This window comes from Telopea speciosissima, chromosome 5 (genome assembly GCF_018873765.1).
Source record: "Telopea speciosissima isolate NSW1024214 ecotype Mountain lineage chromosome 5, Tspe_v1, whole genome shotgun sequence".
Taxonomy (NCBI): Eukaryota; Viridiplantae; Streptophyta; class Magnoliopsida; order Proteales; family Proteaceae; genus Telopea; species Telopea speciosissima.
In genome coordinates this window covers 35,767,370-35,794,479 of record NC_057920.1, presented here as the reverse complement: position 1 = coordinate 35,794,479, position 27,110 = coordinate 35,767,370, and positions in this window count along the sequence as shown.

Genomic DNA, 27,110 nt, shown 5'->3' with positions numbered 1-27,110 from the left:
TGGACTTTGGCCTTTCTAGCACACTCTTGCCCCTGTCCTCCAAGTATGGTGAGGATGGGGGCTCCCTTGGTGCCGCTTGGGTATGGTACTTCTCTCCTTTCTTTTGCGTGATCTCTTTCTCTGTCTCGATCCGTCCATCTTTCTTCCCTTCTTGGTTCTTCTCTTTCCCGATCTCGACCTCGGTCTCCCTGGCCCGAACAGCCATTGCGTCTTCCCTTCCCATATTTGTCCAAGCTCCTTGCTTTCACAAGGCCCTCTATCTCCCTCTTCAGTTGGTAACATTCCTTTGTGTCATGCCTATAGTCCTTGTGGAAGAGACAATACTTGTTAGTGTTGGACAAGTGTGTGTCCATCAAACCCGGTTCGGTCCGGTTCAACCCGGTTTACCTTTGTATTGAACATTTATACATTTTAGTTTGATATTGTCACATGCGATATAAACTTTTTGAGCATTATGTGTCCCTAAGATTTACTTAAAATGGTAGTCACGACAAGCGTTTGGGCTGGGCACCCTTATCATATGGTCGTGGCATTAGGTATGCCTAGACATATGATGTCAAGGTATGAATGCAAGTGCTCACATGTTTGATGTGTGCATTGGCGAATAATCTACTTTGTCAATTCCCTCATGTATTACTGCCAGATGTAGGAAGGGATAGACATGTGTCACCGACACCCTGTACCTGAGGGAACCCTATCACTGTAGTGTGTGATCGCATTCTTTGGTTCATCAATGACTGAGACTCAAGTGAGTCAAAGCCGGTGTTTTGGGAATGTGTGAACACTTTGTGAGTGAAGGAGTTATCCAACACAGTCGCCATTGCCCGATTGGGGAACACCAAGATAGAGACTGTCTGTACATGGTCGATTCAGAATCTGGATCCAGTACCATTTTGGAAAATGGTTTTGCAAAAATCTATTTTACATAAAATGATACATTATTTATAGTTATTTTAAATAAAGTGTTTAATCGAGTTTTGCGGGACTCGATTAGATGCACAGATGCTCTTATATGGACATGTACTATGGATTGGGGTTTGGCAGTACATGTGTACATGCCCCAGATTCCATAATGATGGTGTTGATTAGTGGGGATGTTGTATATGATAAATTGTTATCATATAGGGAGTTATTTAGAATTTGCTAATTTAATTGGCTCTTTATTTAATTAATGGATTTGATGCTAATTGTAAATATCTATTAATAATTAAATAAAGAATCTAATTAATACTTTCCCTATTAGATTCTGCTTCTTCACCTGTGTAGCACTTTGAGTTTAAACAGAACTGCTAGACTGAGAGAGAGAGAGAGTCAGACTCTCACTAGGGCTCTATTAAATCTATCTAGGATTTAATTAAACCCTATTATTATAAATAGGGGACCAACATGGAAGAGGGAGGGGAAGCTCTCCATGTTTTTGGAGCAGACACTCTATCTCCTATGTTTTTGGTTGCTCTCTCTCCCTCTTGTGATCTCTCTTCTTCTTCTTGCTTCTCTCACCTATGTTTGGGAGTTAGGGTTTGTGAATTTGTGCTGAGGAGTTTGAGGGCATCTGGGATTGACGTGTAGAACCTTGGTAGCACCATTGGAGTTTCAGATCTGTTTGCTTGGAGCGCTCACTGGAGGAAGAACCACTGTCTATTGGAGGAACAACACTTGAGGCTCACCAGGTTAGCAGTTCTTTATTAATTTCTTCAGTTTATTGATTATTAATATTTATGGGATGCGAAAGAAACTCAAATCGATTTAATTTCGCTATGCATTCAAGTATGGGATGGATCTCTCTTGCCATGTGATGGACTAGAGATGAATTTCTCCGTCCCTGTTGTGATAATTAATCTTATGGGACGCAATAAGGAAGGAAAAACCCTAATAGGGATGCACTAGGGTTCCCATGGATGACCATGGGAAACCCTAAAATTTAATGGGGCACCCATGGAACACCATGGGATAACCCAGGGCGTGCAAAACCCTAATTTTTCTGTATATTGGTTTCCCTAGGGGACCATGGTTATCCCTAGACCGTTGTTTGACCAACAGTGTGGTATCAGAGCCACCTTTCCCACCCATGAAAATGAATAATTAATGGATTAATATGATTGTCATGAGTCGGATGCAAGTTGCACATGGGTGGTTAAAATTATGGTTATTATAACAACCTTCCCATGTGCACGTGGGTAGTTACAAGGTTGTTAGTGTAACAACCTACCCATGTGATGATGGATTTGATTTGTTTTATTTATTTCAATTATTGAAGCATGTATCCAATTAAGGAGTGATTATTAATTTTATTAATTTAAATTTTTTAATCATGATTTATATGTGGGGGGGAGTGCACACTGCCAAGCCTCTACGCACGCCCTCCCCCTATTGCCTGCCTATGTACGCATTCCCTTTGCGGGCTGTTGCCTGTGGGCAGCAAGCCTGCGGCTGCAGCCTACAGGCTGCTGTTGGTGGGCAGTAAGCTTATGGGCAGCAGGCCTGTGGGCTTGCGGGCTGCGCAGGGAGTGCCTGCAGCCTGCGCATGTGGGCTGCATGCACCCCCCTTGTTTTCCCTCCAGTTTAACAATAAATAAAAAAAAAAAATAGATTTTTCAAAACAAAATTTTATTCATTTGTTTTGTTTTTTGGAGGATGAAGATGGGTGAAGGGATTCCCCCCTTTACCCACTTGTAATTAAAATTGTGATTTTAATTTTATGGGCTTGGATACATGTTATCACATGTGATGTGGTGGTTCAATAATTGATGGAATCCATGTTATAATTTTTGTTTACTTGCTTTAATGCCCATACATGAAATTATATTATGATGTGATTATGGGAATGACATTCTAATAAATGGATGGATTGTTTATGTATGTGATACATGGGGTTATGGGTGGATGTGATGCTTCTCTCCCTTTCTCTCTCTCCCCCTACCTTTTTTATAAACAAATGTACTCCACCCCATGGGCAGCCCAAATGGTGGGTTAGTTTCTCCATGCGGGGTTTCTTTATTATTATGAAAAGAAAAGTGTATAGAATTTCTCCTAGGTTTCCATTATAATTTTAGAGGAGTTAGGACTCCCAGGGCATGTAGATGGTGATCCACATGTGGCGCTCAAAGCTTATGGAGATGCAAGTCACCTACTTTGGGACGTGATCGGGCGGAGGAGATGATCAAGGCATGATAAATGCATCCAAAGTTATTAGTTTTATTTTTATTGGGAGGGTTCTTTAATTGCTTCTGATAAAAATGCCGTCATCCCATAATCACTTTTAATTAATGTTAATTAATTATGTTATTTTATTCCATCCATGATATGTATGCGAGAGTTGTTTAATCCCTCTTTAATCATAATACATGTATGATATGGACTAGTCTTAATCAGTAGACATGTCCATGACCTCCTATTAAAGATAAATATAGAGATTGTGTGATATGCCCCGCATACGCCGACAGGACATTGCTAGGACCACTGTCACATTTATCTATATTTACCTCTATCGAGATACGTTAGGGTATGGATAGTGAGAGGGCACTGCGACAGTGGGTCATCTTTCATGATTCCATGATTCTAACTGCGATAGGTAAGTACATGACTTGGGTGTGTGTCAGCCGACAGGATCTGGACATGGCACCCAGGTGACCGAAAATATTGGAAGCCCATGAGGCAGATAGCTTAGTCCACACTACCATGGTGTGTATAATGACTCCCGACAGGGTAAGTAATGCATGCAAGGGTTGTAGGTATCCAATTCATCTTTTGGGTTATGAGGGAAACCCAAATCATGAAAGACCATTGATGTGTGTGCTCAAATTATTATTTTCAATGGTCATTAATTGGCATGTGGTTATTTACTTATGCATGTGTAGATTAATATACGATGGCTGCCGTTAATTCCAACCTGTTAACACTCATTAGCGAATACAAACTTAATGGTACAAACTATGTCGATTGGTACCGGAGCATTAAGCTGCTCCTGACTGCTAAAGGACTGTACACAGTTCTAGATGAACAAGTTCCTCCTCAACCCGACCCGAACGATTTTGAGGCAAATGAAGAGATGCAGGAGTTCCTCATGAGGGATTCCAAGGCATCACTCTATATCCTAGGATAGTTGGAAAAGTCAGTTGTAGACTCAGTCAAGGATATGCGCACTGCTGAGGGTAAAATGGATAAGCTTGCTGAATTGTTCAACAGGCAGTTGACACACGCACATTCTGATGAGGTGAGTCAAATCCATAACTCCAAGATGTCCCGGGGACTCCAGTGATGGATCATGTAATGAAAATGATCAATCTGTTTGAAAAATTGGAATCCATGGGGACTGATTTCAGCCTGCGATATAAGACTGATGTGATCTTAGCATCATTCACTTCTGCCTACGTACCTTTTAGAATGTCCTACAAGATGTCCGAGAAGGAGATGGAGCTCAACGAGCTTGCTAATGCACTGGTAGAGGCTGAAGCATCCTTGAAAAAGGACAAGGCTGAGGTCAATGCAACTGAGGCAAAGCCTTCTTCAAACGGGAAGAAGAAGAAAAAGGGAAGTAAGGGTAAGATCCTGAAAGCCAAGGGTGGAAAATCTGGAAATAAAGGCAAAGGCAAGTGCTTCTATTGCAAGAAGGAGGGTCATTGGAAATGAAACTGTCGTGCTTACCAGGCAACTTTGAAAGACAAGAAGCCGGATGAAACAGAGGCTGCTAAAGAAGGTACATGTGATGTTCACGTTCTTTATGAGTTTAATTTATCTTTTGAACCGACCAATTCTTGGTTGGTGGATAGTGGATCCACTGTTCACATTTGTAATGATTTGTAGGGGTTCAAGGAGACAAGGAACCTGGAAAGAAATGAGGTGCATCTTCGGATGGGCATTGGAGCTGAGACCATGGCGATGGCTGTGGGAACTTTTATTTTAAAATTTAGTTTTGCTAGTTTGGTTTTAAAGGATTGCTATTATGTACCCTCTTTCAAGAGGAAGATAATTTCAGTTTCAAAACTTGTTTTGGACGAATATAGTTTTTCCTTTAATTTTAAGTTAATTATTCGTTTTAATAATTCCTTTGTGGCATCCGGATATATGCAAAGTGATTTGTATTTCTTAGATTGCCCTATTAGAACGAATGTAGTTTCAAATGTTGATTTGAAATAGAAAGCAGCTCTAGTGAACTCAACATACCTATGTTATCTAAGATTAGGTCGTATCAATGTGGATCGAATCAGTAGATTAGTGAGGGATGGACCCTTAGAGAGTCTGAGGGTGGAACCATTCCCCACATGTGAGTCATGCCTTCAGGGCAAAATGACCAAGAAACCCTTTAGCAATAAAGGTGCTAGAGCCATAGATCTGTTAAAGTTGATACATACTGACGTGTGTGGATCCATAAACATACAAGCAAGATATGGGTATGAGTACTTTATCACATTCACCGATGATTACTCAAGATATGGTTACATATACTTGATGCATAGGAAATTGGAAGCCTTTGATAAATTCAAAGAATTTTAAGCCGAGGTTGAAGACAGCTTGATAAACGCGTCAAGTCCTTACGATCAGATCGTGGAGGGGAGTATCTATCGGATGAGTTTAAAGATCATCTCATATCCTAAGGGATAGTTAGTCAGCTAACTAATCCAGGCACACCACAACAAAATGGTGTATCCAAATGACGTAATCGGACCCTATTGGATATGGAAGGTCCGGACGATGCTCACTTATAGTGAGCTGCCTCTTTCTTTCTGGGGGTACGCTTTAGAGACGGCGATATATATCTTGAATAGGGTTCCATCTAAGTCTGTAGCCAAGACACCCTTTGAGTTGTGGAAAGGTCAAAAACCCAGTATTCAACACCTTGGGGTATGGGGTTGCATAGTATATGTGCGAAAGCAACAGACAGACAAGCTGGAATCCAGGACTTCCAGATGCTATTTCTTAGGCTACCCCAAAGGCACGATAGGCTATTATTTCTATGATTCGGTTGACCAACAGGTCATTGTAAGCAAACACGTCACATTTCTGGAGGAAGAAATGATGACCCAGAGGTCCGAACTAGTAGTCATTAAGGAGCTATCAGATGGCTCAGAAATGTCACTTCCTAAACTGAGACCAATTGACATACCTACTGAAATACCAACACCTGAAGAACCTCGACGCAGTGGGAGGACTATTAGACCACTCACCAGGCTTACTCTTCTAACCGAAGAGGAAACAGTTGAAGAGTTCCACATGGTATTGGTTGAATCGGATGATGATCCGATGACATACTCTGAGGCTCTAAAGGATGTCGATGCCACTAGGTGGCTGGAAGCAATGTGCTCTGAAATCAATTCGATGCATTCCAACAAGGTCTGGACTCTAGCCGATCCACCACTTGGCGTCAAGCCGATTGGATGTAAATGAATCTTCAAGAGGAAGAAGGGCGCAGATGGAAAGGCTGAGAGATTCAAAGCGAGATTGGTGGCAAAGGGTTATACCCAGAAAGAGGGTATAGACTATGAGGAAACCTTTTCACCAGTAGCGATGATGAAATCCATCAGGATTTTATTGGCTATCGCCGCACACTTTGATTATGAGATCTGGCAGATGGATGTGCAGACTGCATTTCTAAATGGGTTCCTTCAAGAGAAAATCTACATGGAACAGCCAAAGGGGTTCTCTTCCTTGGAGGAAGAAAGAAAGGTGTGCAAATTGCAGAGGTCCATTTATGGGCTGAAGCAGGCTTCCAGGAGCTAGAACATCAGGTTTGATCAATCAATCAAATCATTTGGTTTTGATCAAAACATGGATGAACTATGCGTTTACAAGAAGATCAGTGGGAGGTCAGTATGTTTTTTTGTTTTATACGTAGATGACATATTGCTGATTGGTAACGATGTAGGTTTTCTTTTGTCAGTAAAACAGTGGTTATCCACAATGTTTTCAATGAAAGACCTTGGTGAAGCTAGCTATATCCTTGGGATCAAACTCATAAGAGATCGCCAGAAAAGAATGCTAGGCTTGTCACAAGCTACCTATATAGACAAAGTCCTGACCAGATTTAGTATAGAGAACTCCAAGAGGGGAAGTGTTCCCTTCAGACATGGAGTCAGTCTCTCTAGATCTCAATGTCCTCACTCTCAGACAGACATTGAAGAAATGAAGAGGATTCCCTACGCCTCAGTAGTAGGGAGTCTTATATATGCTATGTTGTGTACGAGGCCAAACATTTGCTATGCAGTAGGTATGGTAAGTCGTTATCAATCTAACCCTGGACGCGAGCATTGGAGTGCTGTCAAGAATATCCTCAAGTACCTGAGAAGGACTAAAGAATATTTCTTGGTTTTTGGATCTGATTAGTTGTCAGTATTGGGATACATAGATTTGGATTTTCAAACTGATAAGGATGAGAGAAAATCCACGTCCAGGATGGTATATCTAATGGGTGGAGGTGCCATTACATGGTGGAGTGCGAAACAAAAGTCTACAGCCGATTCTACTACCGAAGCAGAATACCTTGTAGCTTGTGATGCAGCAAAAGAAGGTGTTTGGCTAAGGAAATTCCTATCAGATTTGGAGGTAGTCCCTGATCTTGTCAAGGGCCCTATTCCCCTGTTATGTGACAACAAAGGGGCCATTGCACAAGCTAAGGAGCCTAGGGCTCATCAGAGGAACAAGCACGTGCAGCGGAAGTATCATCTCATCAGAGAGATTATCCAGCAGGGTGACGTGAGTATCTCCAAAGTGGACACAACTGAAAATGTGTTTGATGCCATGACAAAGGGTTTGTCACCAGGTGTGTTTGAGAAACACATGGAGGGCATGGGTTTAAAATGTATGGGGAATTGGCTTTGATGTATAAGTGGGAGATTGTTGGATAAGTGTGTGTCCATCAAACCTGGTTCGGTCCGGTTCAACTTGGTTCACCTTTGTATTGAACATTTATACATTTTAGTTTGATATTGTCACATGCGATATAAATTTTTTCAGCATTATGTGTCCCTAAGTTTTATTTAAAATGGTAGTCCCGACTAGGGTTTGGGTTGGGCACCCTTATCATATGGTCGTGGCATTAAGTATGCCTAGACATGTGATGTCAGGGTACGAATGCGAGTGCTCACATGTTTGATGTGTGCATTGACGAAGAATCTACTTTGTCGATTCCCTCATATATTATTGTCAGATGTAGGAAGGGATAGACATGTGTCACCGACACCCTGTACCTGAGGGAACCCTGTCACTATAAAGTGTGATCGCATTCTTTGGTTCATCAATGACTGAGACTCAAGCGAGTCAAAGCCGGTGTTCTGGGAATGCGTAAACACTTTGTGAGTGAAGGAGTTATCCAACACGGTCGCCACTGCCCGATTGGGGAACACCAAGATAGAGACTGTCTGTGCATGGTCGGTTCAGAATCTGGATCTAGTACCGTTTTGGAAATGGTTTTGCAAAAATCTATTTTACATAAAATGATATATTATTTATAGTTATTTTAAATAAAGTGTTTAATCGAGTTTTGCGGGACCTGATCAGATGCATAGACGCTTTTATATGGACATGTACTATGGATTGGGGTTTGGCAGTACATGTGTACATGCCCTAGATTCCATAATGATGGTGTTGATTAGTGGTGGGGGGGGGTTGTATATGATAAATTGTTATCATATAGGGAGTTATTTAGAATTTGCTAATTTAATTGGCTCTTTATTTAATTAATGGATTTGGTGCTAATTGTAACTATCCATTAATAATTAAATAAAGAATCTAATTAATACTTTTCCTATTAGATTCTGCTTCTTCACCTGTGTAGCACTTTGAGTTTAAACAGAACTGCCAAACTGAGAGAGAGAGAGAGTCAGACTCTCAAGAGTCAGACTCTCACTAGGGCTCTATTAAATCTATCTAGGATTTAATTAAACCCTATTATTATAAATAGGGGACCAACACGGAGGAGGGAGGGGAAGCTCTCCACATTTTTGGAGCAGACACTCTCTCTCTTACATTTTTGATTTCTCTCTCTCCCTCTTGTGATCTCTCTTCTTCTTCTTGCCTCTCTCACCTGTGTTTGAGAGTTAGGGTTTGTGAAACCCTAGATCTATGCTAAGGAGTTTGAGGGCATCTGGGATTGGTGTGTAGAACCTTGGTAGCACCATTGGAGGTTCAGATTTGTTTGCTTGGAGCGCTCACTAGAGGAAGAACCACTATCTATTGGAGGAGCAACACTTGAGGCTCACCAGGTTAGCAGTTCTTTATTAATTCCTTCAGTTTATTGATTATTAATATTTATGAGATGCGAAAGAAACTTGAATTGATTTAATTCTGCTGCGCATTCAAGTATGGGATGGATCCCTTTTGCCATGTGATGGATTAGAGATGAATTTCTCCGTCCCTATTGTGATAATTAATCTTATGGGACGCAATAGGGAAGGAGAAACCCTAATAGGGATGCACCAGGGTTCCCATGGGCGACCATGGGAAACCCTAAAATTTAATGGGGCACCCATGGGACACCATGGGATAACCCAGGGCGTGCAAAACCCTAATTTTTCTGTATATTGGTTTCCCTAGGGAACCATGGTTTGATCCCTGGACCGTTGTTTGACCAACAGTTATGATTACGCTTCTCAGGTCTTGCTAGCATGGGTCGTGGCCATCGAATTAGGTTATGGTCCTGGATCGGCATAAGGATTTGGGACCTGGTAGTGTTCAGCGGTGTGAACTCTAGACTGCTTGCTCTCTCGCTTCTCTCTGAGCGACGGTTGCTTCTTCCTGATGGGTGATCACCCTTCTCCTGTCGACGCTCAATCTTTGACCTCTTACTTTCTTTGCGGTCATCTGGTGCTAACCTCTTGTTGTCCTGTGGTTTGGCTTCGATCGCCTTCTTCCTAGCCTACACTACCTCGGCTATGTTAGCAAACTCGTTGCACCTCTCTAGGAGCTCTCTCATAGTCTTGGTCTCATGACGTGCCAGGTCCTTGATCAACTCCATGTCTCGGATGCCCCCAGCCAGGGCAGCATGCTGGGTCTAGTCGTCTAGGTCTCTGACTTCTAAGGATTCCTTAGTGAACCTACTAACGTATTCCCTACTGGACTCTCCAGGGTTCTGTACCACGTTCAGTAGATTGACTGTGGTCTTCTTCTGCTTGATGCTGCTCTGGAAGCGGGTCACGAATTATTTGCATAGCTCTACAAACGACCCAATGGACCGTGGTCGTAGTCTGGAAAACCATGAGGTTGCTGCACCCTTGAGGGATGCAGGGAATGCTCGACAGGATACCACGTCCGATCCACCATAGAGGGTTATCATCCCGTTGAAGTAGTTGATATGGTCATTAGGGTCGGTGGTGCCACTATAGAGTTCAAAGGTAGGTAACCTGAACCTGGATGGTAGTGAGGCTGACATGATCTCTTCTGAGAAGGGGTGCTGTCCAGGATTGAGTGTGTCTCACCCTTGGTTTGCTTCTTCAACCCTTCCAACTTCTCGTCCAACTCTTGGAGTCTCTTATCTAGCTCTTCATCGCGTGTTCGTCCCTCACGTTTAACTGGTCATTCGCAGTGTGCTCATTCGCGTCCCCTCCTGTAAGTCCCCTCCCACCTTGACTGTTGGCGGGATGGTGAAGGGTCACGTCGTGATGAATCTTGTCTTGAACTCGAGGGGATCTCTTCACAGTAAGTCCGGCTTCACTCTGGTACATGACTTACTCCTAGTTGAGCATCAAACACCGACCTCCGAATGGACCCTTCAGCGTTAGGTTCCACGGATCAGTGGGATGGTGTTCTCCCTCGGTCTTACTATATTAGAGGATCTGCCGATCTCCCCTAGCTTGGGAAGGCTCTCCCCGCTGCCTGGTGTGCCTCTCTAACCTGTCACCCCTAGGAGGTGTCCTTCTGGGGCTCTGCTCCTGTCGAGGTTCTGTCCTATGACGGTGTGATGTTGCACACTGCCTCAAGTAGTCGTGGAAGAGCTGTTGGCCGTGGAGGATCTGTCGTTGTAGCTCGTTGATCTGACCCATAGTGGTTGGTGCATTGGGATCAGGTACTAGCTCCATAGGGGCTTCAATTGCTACTTCAAGGTTGATGTCAATTACCCCAACTTGTTGGCTCTCGGGGACCTCCCTCTCCTGAGAGACATGGTCAGTGGCTCTGCGATGTGAACTCTCTAGAGGAGGTGATCCGTTCCCCTCCCTCGCAGCATTGTTGGCGGAGGGAGTGGTCTTCTTGCCTCGCGGTGCCATGATTGAACAGTTATGGAAACAAGCTAGTAGGTATGATGGAGACCAAGGGATGACAAAGGAGAACCGGTGTGGTTCTTGCCTAGGACTCTCCGATGCCTAAGTTAGATCTCTTTGAGCAAATAGATGAATAGTAGAATTCAAGATGGATTAGGGGGTAGACTACGTTCCCTTTTATAGTAGAGTGTGGCAGTGTGGAGAGTCCCAGTTTGATGGCGAGTGATCCACATACCGGATAGAGACCCTGAGTAGCAGGGCTCTTCCTTGGTTGGTCGTCTCCCTGCAGGAGGGAGTGTCCTAGCGGTGTTGGGATCCTTGATGGATAGACACCCGCGTGTGGGGATAGAACCTTTGTTGTTTGAGTCCGTCTGGGCTACGTGACTTCTAGGTGGTGGCCTAGAGTCCTGATGATGATGCATGTCTTGTTGGTGGCAGTGATGGCTTGGTCTTGGACGTTCTAGGCCATGCCGGAGGAGGCCACGCCTGTGAGGATGCCACGCCTGTGGTGAGGCCGCTCCCATGGTGGAGGTCGCACCCGTGGAGAGGAGGCCATGTCTGGGAAGCCATGTCTAAGGAGGCCACGTCCAAGGAGGCCACACCCATGGAGGCCAACTTTCCCATTGGACTGGGGACACATGGCAGCTTCTGATTGGACCGTGTAATCTTGGATGTATCACTGAGTCATCCAATATTGGCTAACCCAATATTTGGATTTTTCCAAGGACATACATCCCAACTTGTCAATACAAGTTAGGTATTTTTTTCTAATCTATTTTGATTTTCATCTTTGAATCTTTTGATCCCACTTGTCTAACTGATCCAAGGTACATGGTGACCCATATAGGAGCCTTACTAGATAACATGCATTTGTTAGCAAGTTGGACCACTTTGGAACTTGAGTATGCCCAAATGGATCTTTGACCGGCTTATCATTCCATAACATTCAACTTATATCATGATTCTCGTCTCTACTTTATAGTATGCTTTCTGGATGTATTTTCTTTTTAATCCATTCATATAATCCTATTTATAATTTCTTGCTTATCATTACTTTATTGTTTCATTATTTCCAAATGTTAGGATAAAAATAAACATAGCAACTTGGCCTAGGACAGCACATACCATAGTATAAACCTAACCTAGGAAAAGTGAGAGAGTTGTAGGGTCTAGCAATAACAGGGAGACCGATCATTGGGTAAGTGTCAAGTTACTCACTAGGGGAAAGACTAATGACTCAATGGATAAAGGCTGAGGTCCACCCAGATCATTGGGTAAGTGTCAAGTTACGGACTGGGAAGGTGTTAGGCACCCAGTCCACCCGGCCGAAACCGGTCATCCTTTCCTTTGACCAATTGCTTGTATAGATCTTGCTTGCAACCCTAAAACTAATTATTCTAGGTCTAAGTCATCCTAAAACCGAGCACCAAGGTCTAGGTATCTATGTACAGATTGAGCAACCCTACGCCAAATTCCTATATCATTCTACCCTAGGGTATTTAAAGTGATTAAACCAACATAACAAATAATTAAAAATGATGAATATGTACAATGTAATCATATCAGCACATGCAATACATAGCTAAATTATTCTAACTTGGCTAGACATGGAATTAAAACATGCAAATCTAATCATTCTACCCAAATCAAGCAAAAAGAAATCCTAAACATCTACGGGCTAGATGACGGGCTAGCCCAAATCCCGTCCTACACTTCGACGTCCCCATGGGGTCCCAAAGCATTTCGTGTTTCAACTCATGGCCACCGGATGGGCTATTTCCTTCTCACACATTCCAATTCTAAGAGCGACCAAAAGGCATCGAGTGATACAACCCCGAGATCCTGCTTTAGACGGTAACGTGCACTCAAACCCGAGTGTGGGTTATAGCCTCTCCACTTATGGCCTAATCTTGGCCGATGCCCAAACCAAAACCAAAGCCAATTGGCTCCAAATCAATATGGGCCTAAGTTTGAATTGTGGCCCACACCCAAAATTTGAACCAACCCAAATCCATGTCTTATAACCTCAAGTTCAAACCCATTTCTTAAGTAATTGGTTTATCAATGTTGGAGGCCCAGCCTGAACCTAGGCCCAAAATTTGATCCCATGGCCCATTATCCAAAAGCCCATGCCCATTCCCAATGGGCCGGTTCAAATCTAAAATTAATCACTTTAATAGATGGGCATCAAAATGAAACCTATGATTCAGCCAAATCCAAGAATGCGAATTTTGAAATCTAAAACTCTGCATTTTTCTAATCGAACTTAAAACCAGATTGGCTTAGCCCATGGGCCCATATCATGCATTACCCAACCCTGATTCAAATATCAAAGAACTGATGGCAGAATTTTGAAGACTTTCACACCCAAGGTTCATGCTATTTTGGTTATACCAAAAACACAAAAAAGATTCAGAAACAAAGGGTAGGGGATCCAACATCAAACATTGCAAAAAAATGATATGGAATCATGGCATTCAGAATGGGCAGAATGGTAGAGGGATCGAGGCATGGCGACATCTTACATTTAATCAAACAATAATCACAATTTGCATTTGACATGAATAGGCAAAATAACATGGAGATTGGGGCAAAACAGCATATATGAATTAAAATAGAATAGAGCAAAAGGAATAGGGGCCGAAATTCACCTGAGGGACTTCATGTGACTCCACGGTGCTAATCGGTAGTGACCTCAAAGGGGTTGGGAAATTATAAAGACTGGGAAATAAGATGGGGAAGGGGCTTTGATTACAGACCAAATGAATAAAATAAAAGCAAGAGGAAATCAGAATAGGGTAGGGGATTATTACAGAAGAGGAAGAAGAAGAAGAAAGAAACAGTAAAATAAATAAGAAGAGGAAGAAGAAGAAGAAAGAAACAGTAAAATAAATAAGAAGAGGAAGAAGAAGAAGAAAGAAACAGTAAAATAAATAAGAAGAGGAAGAAGAAGAAGAGGTATAGAGGAGTAGTGACGACTTCTCTTCCCCAACTCAGGGAACTCTGGTGGGTTGTCTCAAGTAAGTGTTACATTAGGAAATCGTTCAGTGGTCCCTCGAGTACTGTAACCTGCAAAAGGACCAGGGTGACGAAGGAGAACCGGTGTGGTTCTGGCCTAGGATTCTCCGATGCCTAAGTTAGACCTCTCTGAGTAAATAGGTGAATAACTAGAATTCAAGATGCGACGATGGGATGGTACCTTCTCTTTTATTGTGGAATGTGGTGGTGTGGAGAGTCCCAGTCGACGGTGAGTAGTTCTCATACTTCATAGAGTCCCTGGGTAGCAGGGTTCTTCCTTGATTGACTGTCCCCTACAGGAGGTAGTGTCCTTGTAGGGCTGATGTATTTAGTGGATAGATGCTAATATGTTGTCAGTTAAGGTGCCTGGTGCCTGTGTCCGTCTGGGATTGTTTAGCTGATAGGTGGTGGTTTAGAGTCCTGGTGATAGTGCATGTCTTGCTGATGGCGGCGGTGGTGGCTTGATCTTAGATCAGGGTTTATGCCCGGGGTCTAATCTGTACCCCAGGTCGGTCTTTGTCCGTGCTTATCCGAGGTCACGCCTGTAGGCCGTCCGTGCCCAAGGATGGTCTACTCCTGAGGGTAGTTATGCGGTCCGTGCCCGAAGATGGTCATAGGAATCGGTGCCCGAGGGTAGCTATGCGGACTTGCGCCTGAGGGTGGTCATACGGATTGGTGCCCGAGGGGGGTCATGTGGATCGGCGCTTGAGGGTAGTCATGCAGTCCACTCCCGAGGGTGGTCTTGTGGATCGATGCCCGAGGGTGGTCATACAGATCGGGGCCCGAGGGTAGTCATGCGGTCTGCGCCAGTGGTTGGTCCTTCACTGGTCCTATCATGGCCCACCTCCTTAGGCCGGGGCACATGGCGGCCTCCGATTGGTTGATGTGAATTTGGGTTTATCATTTGCCCCCCACTCTCTTGGAATGGAGTGTTCAAGAGAGTATCTTTTTCATTTTTGTTTTGAAGCTTTGTCTCCCTTGCTCTCTTCTAGTTTCTTCCTTTCTTGTATATTAGCCCTTGGCCTTCTTGGTGGCTTGCCCAGCCTTGGCCTACTTAGTGTTGCTTACTCTTGATCTTGATCACGTCCGTGGTCTCGGTCACGAGCTTGTCGCCTCCTTGCACCTGTGTCGCCCATGCCTCGGTCTCACGTTCTTTGCTCGTACCTCAGCCAATTTTTGCTCATCCGTGCCCGTTGGCACCGCTCAACTATCCGCGCCCGTTGGGGCTACTTGATTGTGTCAAACCCCAAACCACCCCCTGGGAGGATTAGGTAGGTGACCCGAATTGCATATCGGCAATCCGCCAAATCCCACAGATCTAGAAGCAGTTAATACATTCATGGAACTACATTCATTCACTTAACCAAAGGCAAGATCAGAGTGCTGCAGATAAACTACATTTGCAATAACAAAATAGAAAGCGTAGCGATATGGGAAATGATGATAATATATACATAGAGAAGTTTGTCCTGATACATTTCCCCACAACCGACAACTTAAGAACAAAGCTGATAAAGTCAAAACTAAAGTTACTACGTACATATATATACAGGGTGAGTAGACTCAACCCCAAAAAGAAAATAGGAAAAAAAACTGCAACTGAACCTCAAACAGAACAAGGATAAACTCCTAGACAAAATAAAAAGGAGTTCCCAAGTCAGAACATCAAGTGCACTCTTCAACGGTCTTCATCAATGACTATCGAGAACGCACGCATCATCGGCACGACCTCCATTGGGGTCCATACCAAGATCATCATAATAACAAGGGCTCTCCTCCTTGTAATGAGCCTCCATGCCACAGCGGCATCGATCTGCAAAATCATCTAAGAAAAACATATATAACAGAGTCTAAGCCCCACTGAGCTCGTGAGCAAATATACCATCATGCATGCATGTGCAACCACAATCCACATGATCCTACGTGATATGAAAGTCTGGATTATTTATTAGCCACCTAGCATTACAACTAAGTCAGGTCTGTGCTACTACAATCCCCAATACATGTATCCCTGGTGCAGGCTTGATTACCTCTTCCCGCGATACACCCATTGAGTTGTCAGAGAGGACCAATCAGCTCCCGCATTCGTTCACCAAGGTCAGCCCGACCAACCCTCTATGATTAACCCGTGAGACAATCCATTTCTTTTTTGGCTCATAGCCCATATTCACAATTTCGATGTTCTTTTCATTCATTCACCATTCCGGTGTTCTTTTCATTTCTTCTCTTTTTTTTTTTTTTTATATACATATGGTTGCCCCCACAGGCATCCAACACCTAAACCCCTGTTGGCAAGGGTGCGTAGCACGTGTGATGAAACTCTAACCCCATGTCTATATGGCATTGTATGAGTCAGGTGGTGTCAACCGCATCCCATTCTACAGGCTACCATAGGCCTCATTTTCAAGCCGACTACGGCATCTTGTCTAACACACTTTTATCATATAAGAATTCATAGTGTTGATCAACAGACAATCATTATGCAGTTATTTGAGTAATTTGAAATAGAAGTAAGTAACACAGCATTTATAATTAAAATTCTTAATTTCTGGCATAACATCATAATCACACATGCACATATGATAATACTATTCACTCACCTGAGTTGGGTTCTAAGACCTCGATCGCAAACTCAGTTCCAACAACAGTCTGGTTGTTGACCTCGAGCACGGGATCAAATCCTAAATATAAATTAGAAATTATCATATTAAGTTTCCAATCTATCTTTGGTAGTCCTAGGGTTAACCTAAGCTTACTGGGTTGACCCAGTGCTCAGTTGGTGCTCACTTGGAATCACTGGGCCTTAGGTTTATGTCCAGGTGCATCATCCAGAGTCAGTGGCATAGGGGTAAAATGGTCAGTAACAGTGATTGTACCTGACCCTAGGTGAGAATGGGATCACAGTGCTGTAGGACCAAGTACAGGCAGGGTTTTCCTTCACCTGTGAGACCCACTTGGGTTCCAAGGCATTTCCTTTATAAGGGCAGATGTGGGGAAGGGCATTTATATCATTTCCCACCTTCCACACTGTCCCACGACCATTGGGTGAGATTCCCCAGCCCAGACTACAAAAACAGTAGCATATCCTTTACTGGGCAATGACTCTGGACATTGGGTGCATCGCCCAGTGTCCTCAATTCTACAATGGGCTAAGTTCCCAACGTTGGGCTTCATAGGCAGTGCTCAAAACTGATCCCCATGCATGTTAGGGGGTCAGGTAGCCCTAGGGTTGATCTTCATTTTGATCCAAATGGATCCTCCATCAGACCCACCATTTGGCTACCAAAGGCTGCCCAGACAACCCATTGAATAGTATCAAAGGGTTTTCCTCAAGCATGAACCTCCCTTTTAGCCACATGCAAGGCTGGAAACAGCTGTGATATGATGATTCATGGTTGCAATCATCTAGGGTTAGGTCTGTGCAGCCTTAGCTTGCATCCAGGGTTCCAAATAATAGGCTAGCAGTGGATCTGGGCAGTGTAGCCATGCACAGCCAGATTCAACTCTCAAGAACAGCAAACCAGAATTCTAAAATTTAGTAAAAATCATAGATCTCCCATGCTCAAGGCTTGCATGGAAGATCTGGCGTTGTTCATGGCAAACCCTAGCTGTTCTAGGCTGCCCAGGGAGCAGGAAACCATTCAAAACTCAGAGATCTTAAGCGGATAGCAGGTTTTTATGAAGATTTATACCTGTCCAGGTGAGAGAACTCGATCCAAGCTTAGATGGGTGGCAGCCTTCATCTCCCCTTCTTTCTTCTTCTCCTTCATCTTCTTTCTCTCCTTTCTCTCTTCTTTCTCCTCTCACGGTTTCAGTAATGCTAAGGGCTCTAAATGAGCCTAAGGCCTTCCTATTTATAGGCCCAGCCCACACTGAGGCCTATTTGGCTCTTAAGGCCCCTTTTGAAAATGAGTTTTTAAACTGATTCTGAGTGATTCTGGGCACACTGGTGGGGTCCACAGTGCACTAAGGGTATGAGGTGGTCCCTCAGACTCCCCTCTATCTATGGAGGGTGCCCATGTCCATGTTGGGTGGTCCCCATAATTAAAATCCATTAAAATATGTTGTTTGACTCACTGGACGATGTCTCTGGGCTTTGTCTGCATCGCCCAGTGCCATTACCCAGAGATTCCAGCAAAGCTAAATCTCAGGGGGGCTTGCACAGGGGTTTGACCCTTGGTCAGGGTATTGTCCCCACATGCCCTTTAGAGCTTTTTACATACTTTTTCAGAGGTGGGTCCCATAGTCATGGGGAAGAGAGAGATTACCTGGGGTCCAGACCATACATCATGCTATGAGCTGTGCAAGTGCAGGGGTCTGTTGTCCATCTTCTGACAGGTATATAGGGGAACCTATACAGAGTCTTCACATTGATCCCATTAACTGGAGTGATACTCCACAGTGTTCCTGGTTTCCTGGTCAGGGGTTCCTGCCCTTCAATAAAAAATCCAACCAGTCAGGTGCAGGATTTGACATTTCTCCCCACCTTATAAAAATTTCATCCTCAAAATTTGCTTACCTTGTAATTCGTAGAGTTGAGGATACTTCTCTTTCATTTCTTCTTCACGTTCCCATGAAGCTTCTTCCACTGGGTTATCTCCCCAATGAACCTTTACAAAAGCAACAGTGTGGTTACGGAGGTTATGCTCCTTTCTGTCCAATATTTTTTGTAGGTTGCTCTTCGTAGGTCATATCCACATCCAACTGTTCTGGTTTAGTTGATAATACATGTGTGGGGTTGTTAATGTACTTCCTCAACATTGACACATGGAAAACATCGTGGACGCCCGATAAAGTTGGTGTTAGTGCCAGTCAGTATGCTATAGGTCCCACCTTATTAAGAATTTTGTAAGGACCGATGAATCTTGGACTCAACTGGCCTTTCTTGTTGAAATGTAGCAATCCTTTAGTTGGAGATACTCGAAGGAATACTTTTTCTCCAATCTCAAACTCAATGTCTTTCCTTCGATTATCCGCATAACTTTTTTGTCTTGACTGGGCTGCCTTGATCTTCTCTCTTATGACATCCACCTTGTCGCAGGTCGCTTGTATCATCTCCGGTCCGAGATATCTTCGTTCGTCGACTTCATCCCAATATAGCGGGGTTTGGCACTTTCGGCCATAGAGTGCTTCGAATGGTGCCATGCCAATGGTGGAGTGGTAGCTATTATTGTATGCAAATTCCACCAGTAGTATGTGGGCATCCCAACTATCGTTCATCTCTAAAATATAGGCCCTGAGCATATCTTCTAGAGTTTGGATAGTTCTCTCTGATTGTCCGTCCGTCTGTGGATGGAAAGCTGTACTAAGATTCAGTTGAGATCCCAATGCCTTTTGTAAACTCCTCCAAGATCTTGAGGTAAACCGAGGATCTCTGTCAGACACAATACTGACAGGCACGCCGTGTATGCGGACTATATTTTCAATGTATATCTGAGTAAGCTTCTCCATTGGGTAACTTATCTTGATTGGTATGAAGTGAGTTGCCTTTGTCAGTCCTTCTATTATCCCCCAAATTGCATTCATGCCCTTCTTGGTGTTGGGCAGATTTGTCACGAAATCCATAGTTATCCTTTCCCATTTCCATTCAGGTATGGGAAGTGACTACAATAAACCATATGGTCGGTGTCTCTCTGCTTTTATTTGTTGACAGGTGAGGCACTTAGACACGTATATTGCTATGGTTGCTTTCATTCCCGACCACCAGTAATACCTCTTCAAATCCTTGTACATCTTTGTACTTCCGAGATGGATTGTATAGGATGAATTGTGTGCCTCTCTAAGAATTCTGTCTTGGACATCATAATCATCAGGCACGCACAATCTGTCTCAAAACTTCAGGGTACCATCATGGGCCAAAGAAAAATTTGGGTCCTTATGGACTCCTTGCTGTACTTCCCAAATAATCTTGGCCTACTCAGGGTCCAATGGTTGCTTTGTGATTACTTCTTCTCGTATCGATGGCTACAGATTCATGGCTGCTAATTGCATAGCCGTTCCTTCGATCACGAGTTCCAAATCAAACTTCCAAGCTTCTTCTACCAGCTGCTCGCTTATGACCAAGGAAGCGAGGGATGCAGTCTGAGATTTTCTACTTAATGCATCCGCAACAATGTTGGCTTTACCAGGATGGTACTGGATTTCACAATCATAGTCTTTCAGCAATTCCAACCATCGCCTCTATCTCATATTCAACTCCTTTTGGGTGAAGACATACTTCAGGCTTTTGTGATCGTTGAAGATTTCACTATTTTCACCATACAAGTAATGTCGCCATATCTTCAATGCAAAAACTACCACCGCCAATTCTAAGTCATGTGTGGGGTAGTTCTTCTCATGTTCCTTTAATTGTCTGGAGGCATAGGCGACTACTTTACCTCTCTGCATCAGGATGCCACCCAATCTTGTTCTGGATGCGTCAGTGTATACCACCATTCCTCCGGTGCCATCTGGAATGGTCAAGACTGGAGCTGTCACCAATCGGTTTTTCAATTCCTGAAAGCTTTTCTCGCATGCTTCATTCCACTCAAACTTAGCACCCTTCTTGGTGAGTTTTGTCATGGACGTCGAAATCCGTGAGAAATTTTTTATAAATCGTCGATAGTTATCGGCCAATCCTAAGAAACTTCGGATCTCAGTAGCACTCTTTGGAGTCTCCCATTCGAGAACCGCTTTCACCTTGCCCGGGTCTACTTTGATGCCGCCTTTGGTGACGATGTGTCCCAGGAACCCAATCTGATGAAGCCAAAATTCACATTTACTAAATTTGGTGAAGAGCTGGTGTTCACACAACTGCTACAACACGAAAGTAAGGTGTCGAGCGTGCTCTTCCTCACTCTTAGAGTACACCAGGATGTCATCAATGAACACAATGATGAACTTATCCAGCACGTCATGGAATACTTTGTTCATCATGTCCATGAATGTTGCTGGGGCATTGGTTAATCCAAACGACAAAACCAGGAATTCGTAATGTCCGTATCGAGTTCGGAATGCCATTTTATGAATATCACCGCTCTTGATCTTCAATTGATGGTATCCCGACCTAAGATCAATTTTGGAGAAAAATCTTACTCCTTGTAACTGATCAAATAGGTCATCGATATGCGGTAGTAGATATCGATTCTTGATAGTCAGCTTATTCAACTCGCAATAGTCGATACACATTCGCATACTACCATCTTTCTTCTTAACAAATAGCATGGGTGGTCCCCAGGGTGATACACTGGGTCGTATAAATCCCTTCTTCAGCAGGTCCTGAAGTTGAACCTGCAACTCCTTCAGTTCGATTGGTGCCATTCTGTACGGTGCCTTGGATACCGGTGCTGCACTGGAAATTAGATCAATCATGAACTCTATATCGTGGTCAGGCGGTAGCTGCGTCAGATCTTCCGAAAAGACATCAGAAAATTCTCTGACAACTTCTAGTTCTTCCTAAGGTTTTATCTTTGCCTCCGTGTCTAACACCATGGCCAAAAAGCCTGGATATCCATCGTCAAGTAACTTGCGCTCTTAGAGGGCTGATAAGGTTTTTCTCCTGGATTTCTTCCTTGTTTCACTTTGATAAGTTAAGATTGACCCATCCTCTAACTTAAACATTATCTTCTTTTCCGCACACAAGACATTTGCACCATAGGTAGACAACCAGTTCATGCCTAGTATTATGTCAAAATCCTTTATATCCAATGTTACTAATCATGCGGTTAAACTTTTCCCACAAATATTGATCTGGTAAGGGTCGTACACTTCTTTTAAACTCACGACACTACCCGGTGGTTTGCTGACTACTAGCTCATGCCCGATGTCTCTTGGTTGATCTTTCATCTTACTCGTAAAGGTTGTGGAGATGAAAGAGTGGGTTATGCCCGAGTCAAATAATACTCGCGAGGGTATGGTTGAGACATTCAGGGTACCTAGGGTTTGTAGGTAGTTTAGGTTACATGAAGTAAGCCAACTATTCCCTATAGTTAAGTAGTGTTCAGTAAACTTACCTGTTAGTATGTCGGGGTTTGCCTCAGCTTCTTCATTTGTCAAAGCGTACACCTCTCCTTGCGTCTGATTTTCCCGTGGCTGGAAGGACCTAGCGTAGGGCTGATTTGGCAAGTTGTTGTCGTACCCACGTGATCTGCAATCTCTGGCCATATGCCCTTCCTTGTTGCACAAGTAACACTTAAAGGGTGGAGCAGCAGGTGTTGAGGCTTGGCCTACTTGACTAGTTGTTGGTCGGGCTGGTGAAGCTGTTGTTATCACTTGGCTCGTGGTCGATTGTGCAGGTCAACTGAATGTGGGGCGAAAAGGGTTCTGACCCACATTCGGTTTACGATACGGAGTCAAATTCGGGCTTGAACTTGTTCCTCGATAAAATTTATTTGGCTACCCAAAAGTTTGAAAATTATTTGGCCTTTTGTTCAACCCAAACGACGCCATAGCCTTTTCTTTCTCCTTTTCCTTAAACCTATATTCCATTGTCTTTGCCTTGTCGACCATTTGAGCATAATCCCGAATGTCCATGATTGACAGTACTGACTCAATCTCAATTTTGAGTCCCTTCTCAAATTTCTTTGCCTTACTAACTTCCCTTTCAGGTGCTCTGGAGCAAAATGGAATAGGTCTTCAAATCGTTGTCGGTACTCCAGCACTTTCTTGGTTCCTTTCACCAGTGCGATAAATTTAGCTTCTTTTCTATCCCTGAAACTCTCTGGGAAGTAGTTCTTGAAGAAGACTTCTTTAACTTGCATCCACATGGGATTCGGATGAGTAGCTTCCAAATTAGGCTTAGTAGCTCTCCACCAAGCTTTGGCTTCATTCTGCAACTGGTAACCCGCATATATAATCTTTTGTGCGTCCGTGCACTCAAGTACTTCAAATGCCTTCTCTAGGGCGCTGATCCACCATTCCGACTGCATTGCCGCAGAAGTTATTTTGGAAAATGTAGGCGGTTGGAGCTTCTTGAATCTTTCCATAAGCTTGGTGGTAGAGTTCTCCATTAAATGTTGAGGCACAGGTGGTGGAAATAGTATGGGTCGGTTGGGTGGTGGTGGTGGCGCAGCACGTTCATGCATCATGGTTACAAACTGTGTGGACATTTGACCATGCAATTCTTGTTGTTGTTGTATGGTCCGTATCATAGTGGTCATGAATGCAGTCACGTCGCCGGCTGCCACATTTGGCTGAGGTGCTATAGCAGTGGCTTGTGTAGCCGCTGGTGCCTCTGACGAAGCAACCGATGCTTCGGAATTTTGAGCCTCAGTTCCGTTAGGTAGTTCAACTTTCGGTACAACTCGTGGTTGTTTCCCTTTGCGACCACCAAGTGAGCTTCTCCTGGTTGACCATTGTGGCTTCTTTGAAAAGAGGAGCGTGTTCAATATTCTGGTATCGTCCACTGAGGTCAACAATTATTTCCTAGCTAGAGCAGGTACAAATCTAGTCCATAATTCCATTGAGTTTCATTAGTCGCACCAGTAAGGTGGATTTTTAGATATGTTATCTTGGTTTATAGTGAGATGTTTCATTTGCTTTATGTTTCATTTCTCTTTCTTAAGCATTTTATGTATTAGTATGCTATGCATGACACTATATGAGAGGCTTCAAACTTTTAAATAAAAGGCTTTTAATTAATTACCTGGTCTAATAGGCAAGCAATTCTAGTTTCTTCCTGGTCACAAACTCCATCGTAAGCAGGTACTCTATGCTGGCTCTTACTTCTTCGGCTAAGGTCATAAAACAGTCTCGATCTTTCGATCCACTAATGGTAGCAATGGCTAAATAAAAGTCCAACCGGTTCTCAGCTTGGGGTAATACTAGTCGTATCTGTCTCAGTCTCTCTCGCAGATGTCTAATATAGATCATGATGCTGGAGTCTCCAGCCTTGGCTGAGGTGTTAGGTCCTGTCATAGAAAATGGTTTTAAGCATCAGGTCATACTTAATTAAAAGAATTAAGTATATATCTATTGGAATTTAAATGACTAAGATTCCATAACACTAATCTTGGGTTGGCTCGAGGTACCCTAGCGTCTAGGTATTCCGATTGGTTAGGCCTCCTCTTAGATTCCTATTCTCAACTGACCTAGTCTGTGAATAGGGTAAGATCTACACTCTTGCACATGGTAAATACATATTACAACATACCTCTGTACCTATGTTCTATTTTGCATAGCAACACTCCACACGGTTCGTACATCTTGATATTCAAGCACGTAATACTTTAATATTGCACACACCAATTCTCATAAGTATGTATACATATATATTTTTATTTATATATGCTAGATACTCATATTACACATATTAACAAAAATTTCCCAAGTCCCTATGTGTTTTACTTAATACCCTATATAGAAGTTGCATTCTTTTAAATTTATGAAAGTTGTATTTGTTTAATTAATTATTATTTATTTTTCTTTTATAATAATATTTTTTTTAAAACATTAGTAAAAGTCTGTACCTTTATGTTTCCCAAGGTTATTTTAGGTAAATCCTAAGTTCCCATGAGTTAAAACCCAAAAACCAGCAAAATACCTTCACTGGGCGATGTCTCTGGGTGTTGGACACATTGCCCAGTGCCATCGCCCAGAGAATCGAGGGCGCAGTATATGAGTCCGAGAGGGGCCCATTTGCATTCTAACTTCTTCCAAACAGTTCTAAACACCAAGGAAAGGTATTTGGAGGGTAGTGTGACTCATTCCATACCAAATCCTCAAGCTTCCTCGAGTTTTTCGCGAATCTTCGCGTGCCTAGGTATGATTTCTTAGCTACATTCCCTTGTTAGGTGTCCTTTTCTTTCAATCTTGTTTTAGTTAGGGTTTTTACTAATTTTCCTTGCCCTAACTATTTCTTTTTCTTCTCTTTTATAGAAAATGTCTACAAGCCATCATACGGCTAGGAAATCGGTGGCCCAAAAGAGGCTACGAGTGGAGAGTGATCATTCTTCATCATCATCCACAGTGCCACCAACTTCTCTTAGAGACGATTCTTCTTCTTCGGAGGAACCCGACTTTGACCGGTTTCTCTTTTCTAGGTACGAGCATTTTAAGGAGTGTGACAAATTTAAATCCCTAAAAATTGTCAATGGCCGAGTGGTTCGGGTAGAGGACTTCCACCAGTATGGCCTCTTTGCTAGGTTTAATGCCCTGGGTTGGGCTTCTATGTTGATACCTATCGAGCCTTGTTACCCTAACTTGGTTTGGTACTTCTATTGTAACTTGGTGCCATCTGGGGCACGAGAGTTTGGACTATTGAGTAGGGTAAAGGGAGTGGATATCACACTGACCACTGCCTCACTGGTAGAGATTCTGAGTCTACCCAATACTGGGGAGAGGGTTTACTACAAACCCAGGATGGACATCTCTGAGATGTTCTCTTTGGAGACTAGGAGGACAGTCTTCAGGGTGTTGACAGGATCACAGAGCCCTCCTAAATCTGAGGCTTCCTACAAGCCCAGTGCCCAAGTGATTAGTAGGTGTCTGTCCTACAACATCTACCTGAAAGGCGGGAACAGGGGCAGCATATCTATGTTGAGGGCCTACATCACCTATTGTCTCTTGGGAGCCGACAGAGGGGGTCCGGTCATCAACCTCCCATATCTTTTGCTCCAGGCTATGATATATCACGCTCAGAATCCTGGTGATGGGAATCTTTGTTATGAGAAATTCCTTACCCTAGTCTTTCAGTATTTTGGGGTTCCTTTGGCGGGGGAGTACATAGAGAAGGACAGATCCAAACCCATTGATAAGACTTCCATATTGAAGATGAAGGTGCCAGGAGAGGACCCACCAGAGGGTGAGGAGCAGATGGGGATGCAGCAGGGAGATGAGCGGTTGGATGCGGAGGAGCAGGGTGATGATGTACACGATGAGGAGATACACGGAGAGGAGCAGGGTGACATCGAGGGCATGCACGGAGAGGAGCAGTTTGTTGGTGCAGAGGATGTGGGTCAGGGCGACTTTGAGGGTGTTCGCACTCAGTACACTGACTTACATGCCTATGAAGCGACGGGTGCCACCAGTTCTCAGATTCCAGGGCCATTCGAGTAGACGCAGATGATGTCACATTTCCAGGGCCTTAGTACCCAGCTTTCAGATATGGCGACTAGGATGGACCAGGGCTTCACTTCCTTGGATAGCAGAGTAGGATCTGTCGAGCAGAGCTTAGATTTTTGGGATAGATTCTACAGAGTTGACTCTTGCCAGACACAGCCTCCTCTGAGTGACGTACCTCCTACTGAGTAGTTCCTGATTGGCTCCTATCAATTCATGTTGCGTGGTTGTGACTATCTCTTTTTTTTACTTATGCTTATGGACCTCTCTTACCTTGAGATGTATTTAGTTTAGTGTGTTTTTTTTATCAGCTTATGTAATTATTGAATTGCAGTTCATGCATTTAAAACTTATGTAGTGGCTTATCCACTGTCTTTTGACTTTAATGAAAATTATGCGCTTCTATTTCTTTACATTTACCTCCCTCATAGCTTTTCATTATTACTTGTTTTAGTATTGGTAGCTTATTAACCCTAATCTGCATTCCATGAATGTAAGCAGAGCCTCACACTCTGATACCAAGCTCTGTCACACCCCAAACCACCCCCTAGGAGGATTAGGTAGGTGACCCAAATTGCATAACGGCAATCAGCCAAATCCCACGGATCCAGAAGCAGTTAATACATTCATGGAACTACATTCATTTACTTAACCAAAGGCAAGATCAGAGTGCTGCAGATAAACTACATTTGCAATAAAAAAATAGAAAGCGTAGTGATACGGGAAATGATGATAATATATACATAGAGAAGTTTGTCCTGATACATTTCCCCACAACCCACAACTTAAGAACAAAGCTGATAAAGTCAAAACTAAAGTTACTACGTACATATATATACAGGGTGAGTAGACTCAACCCCAAAAAGA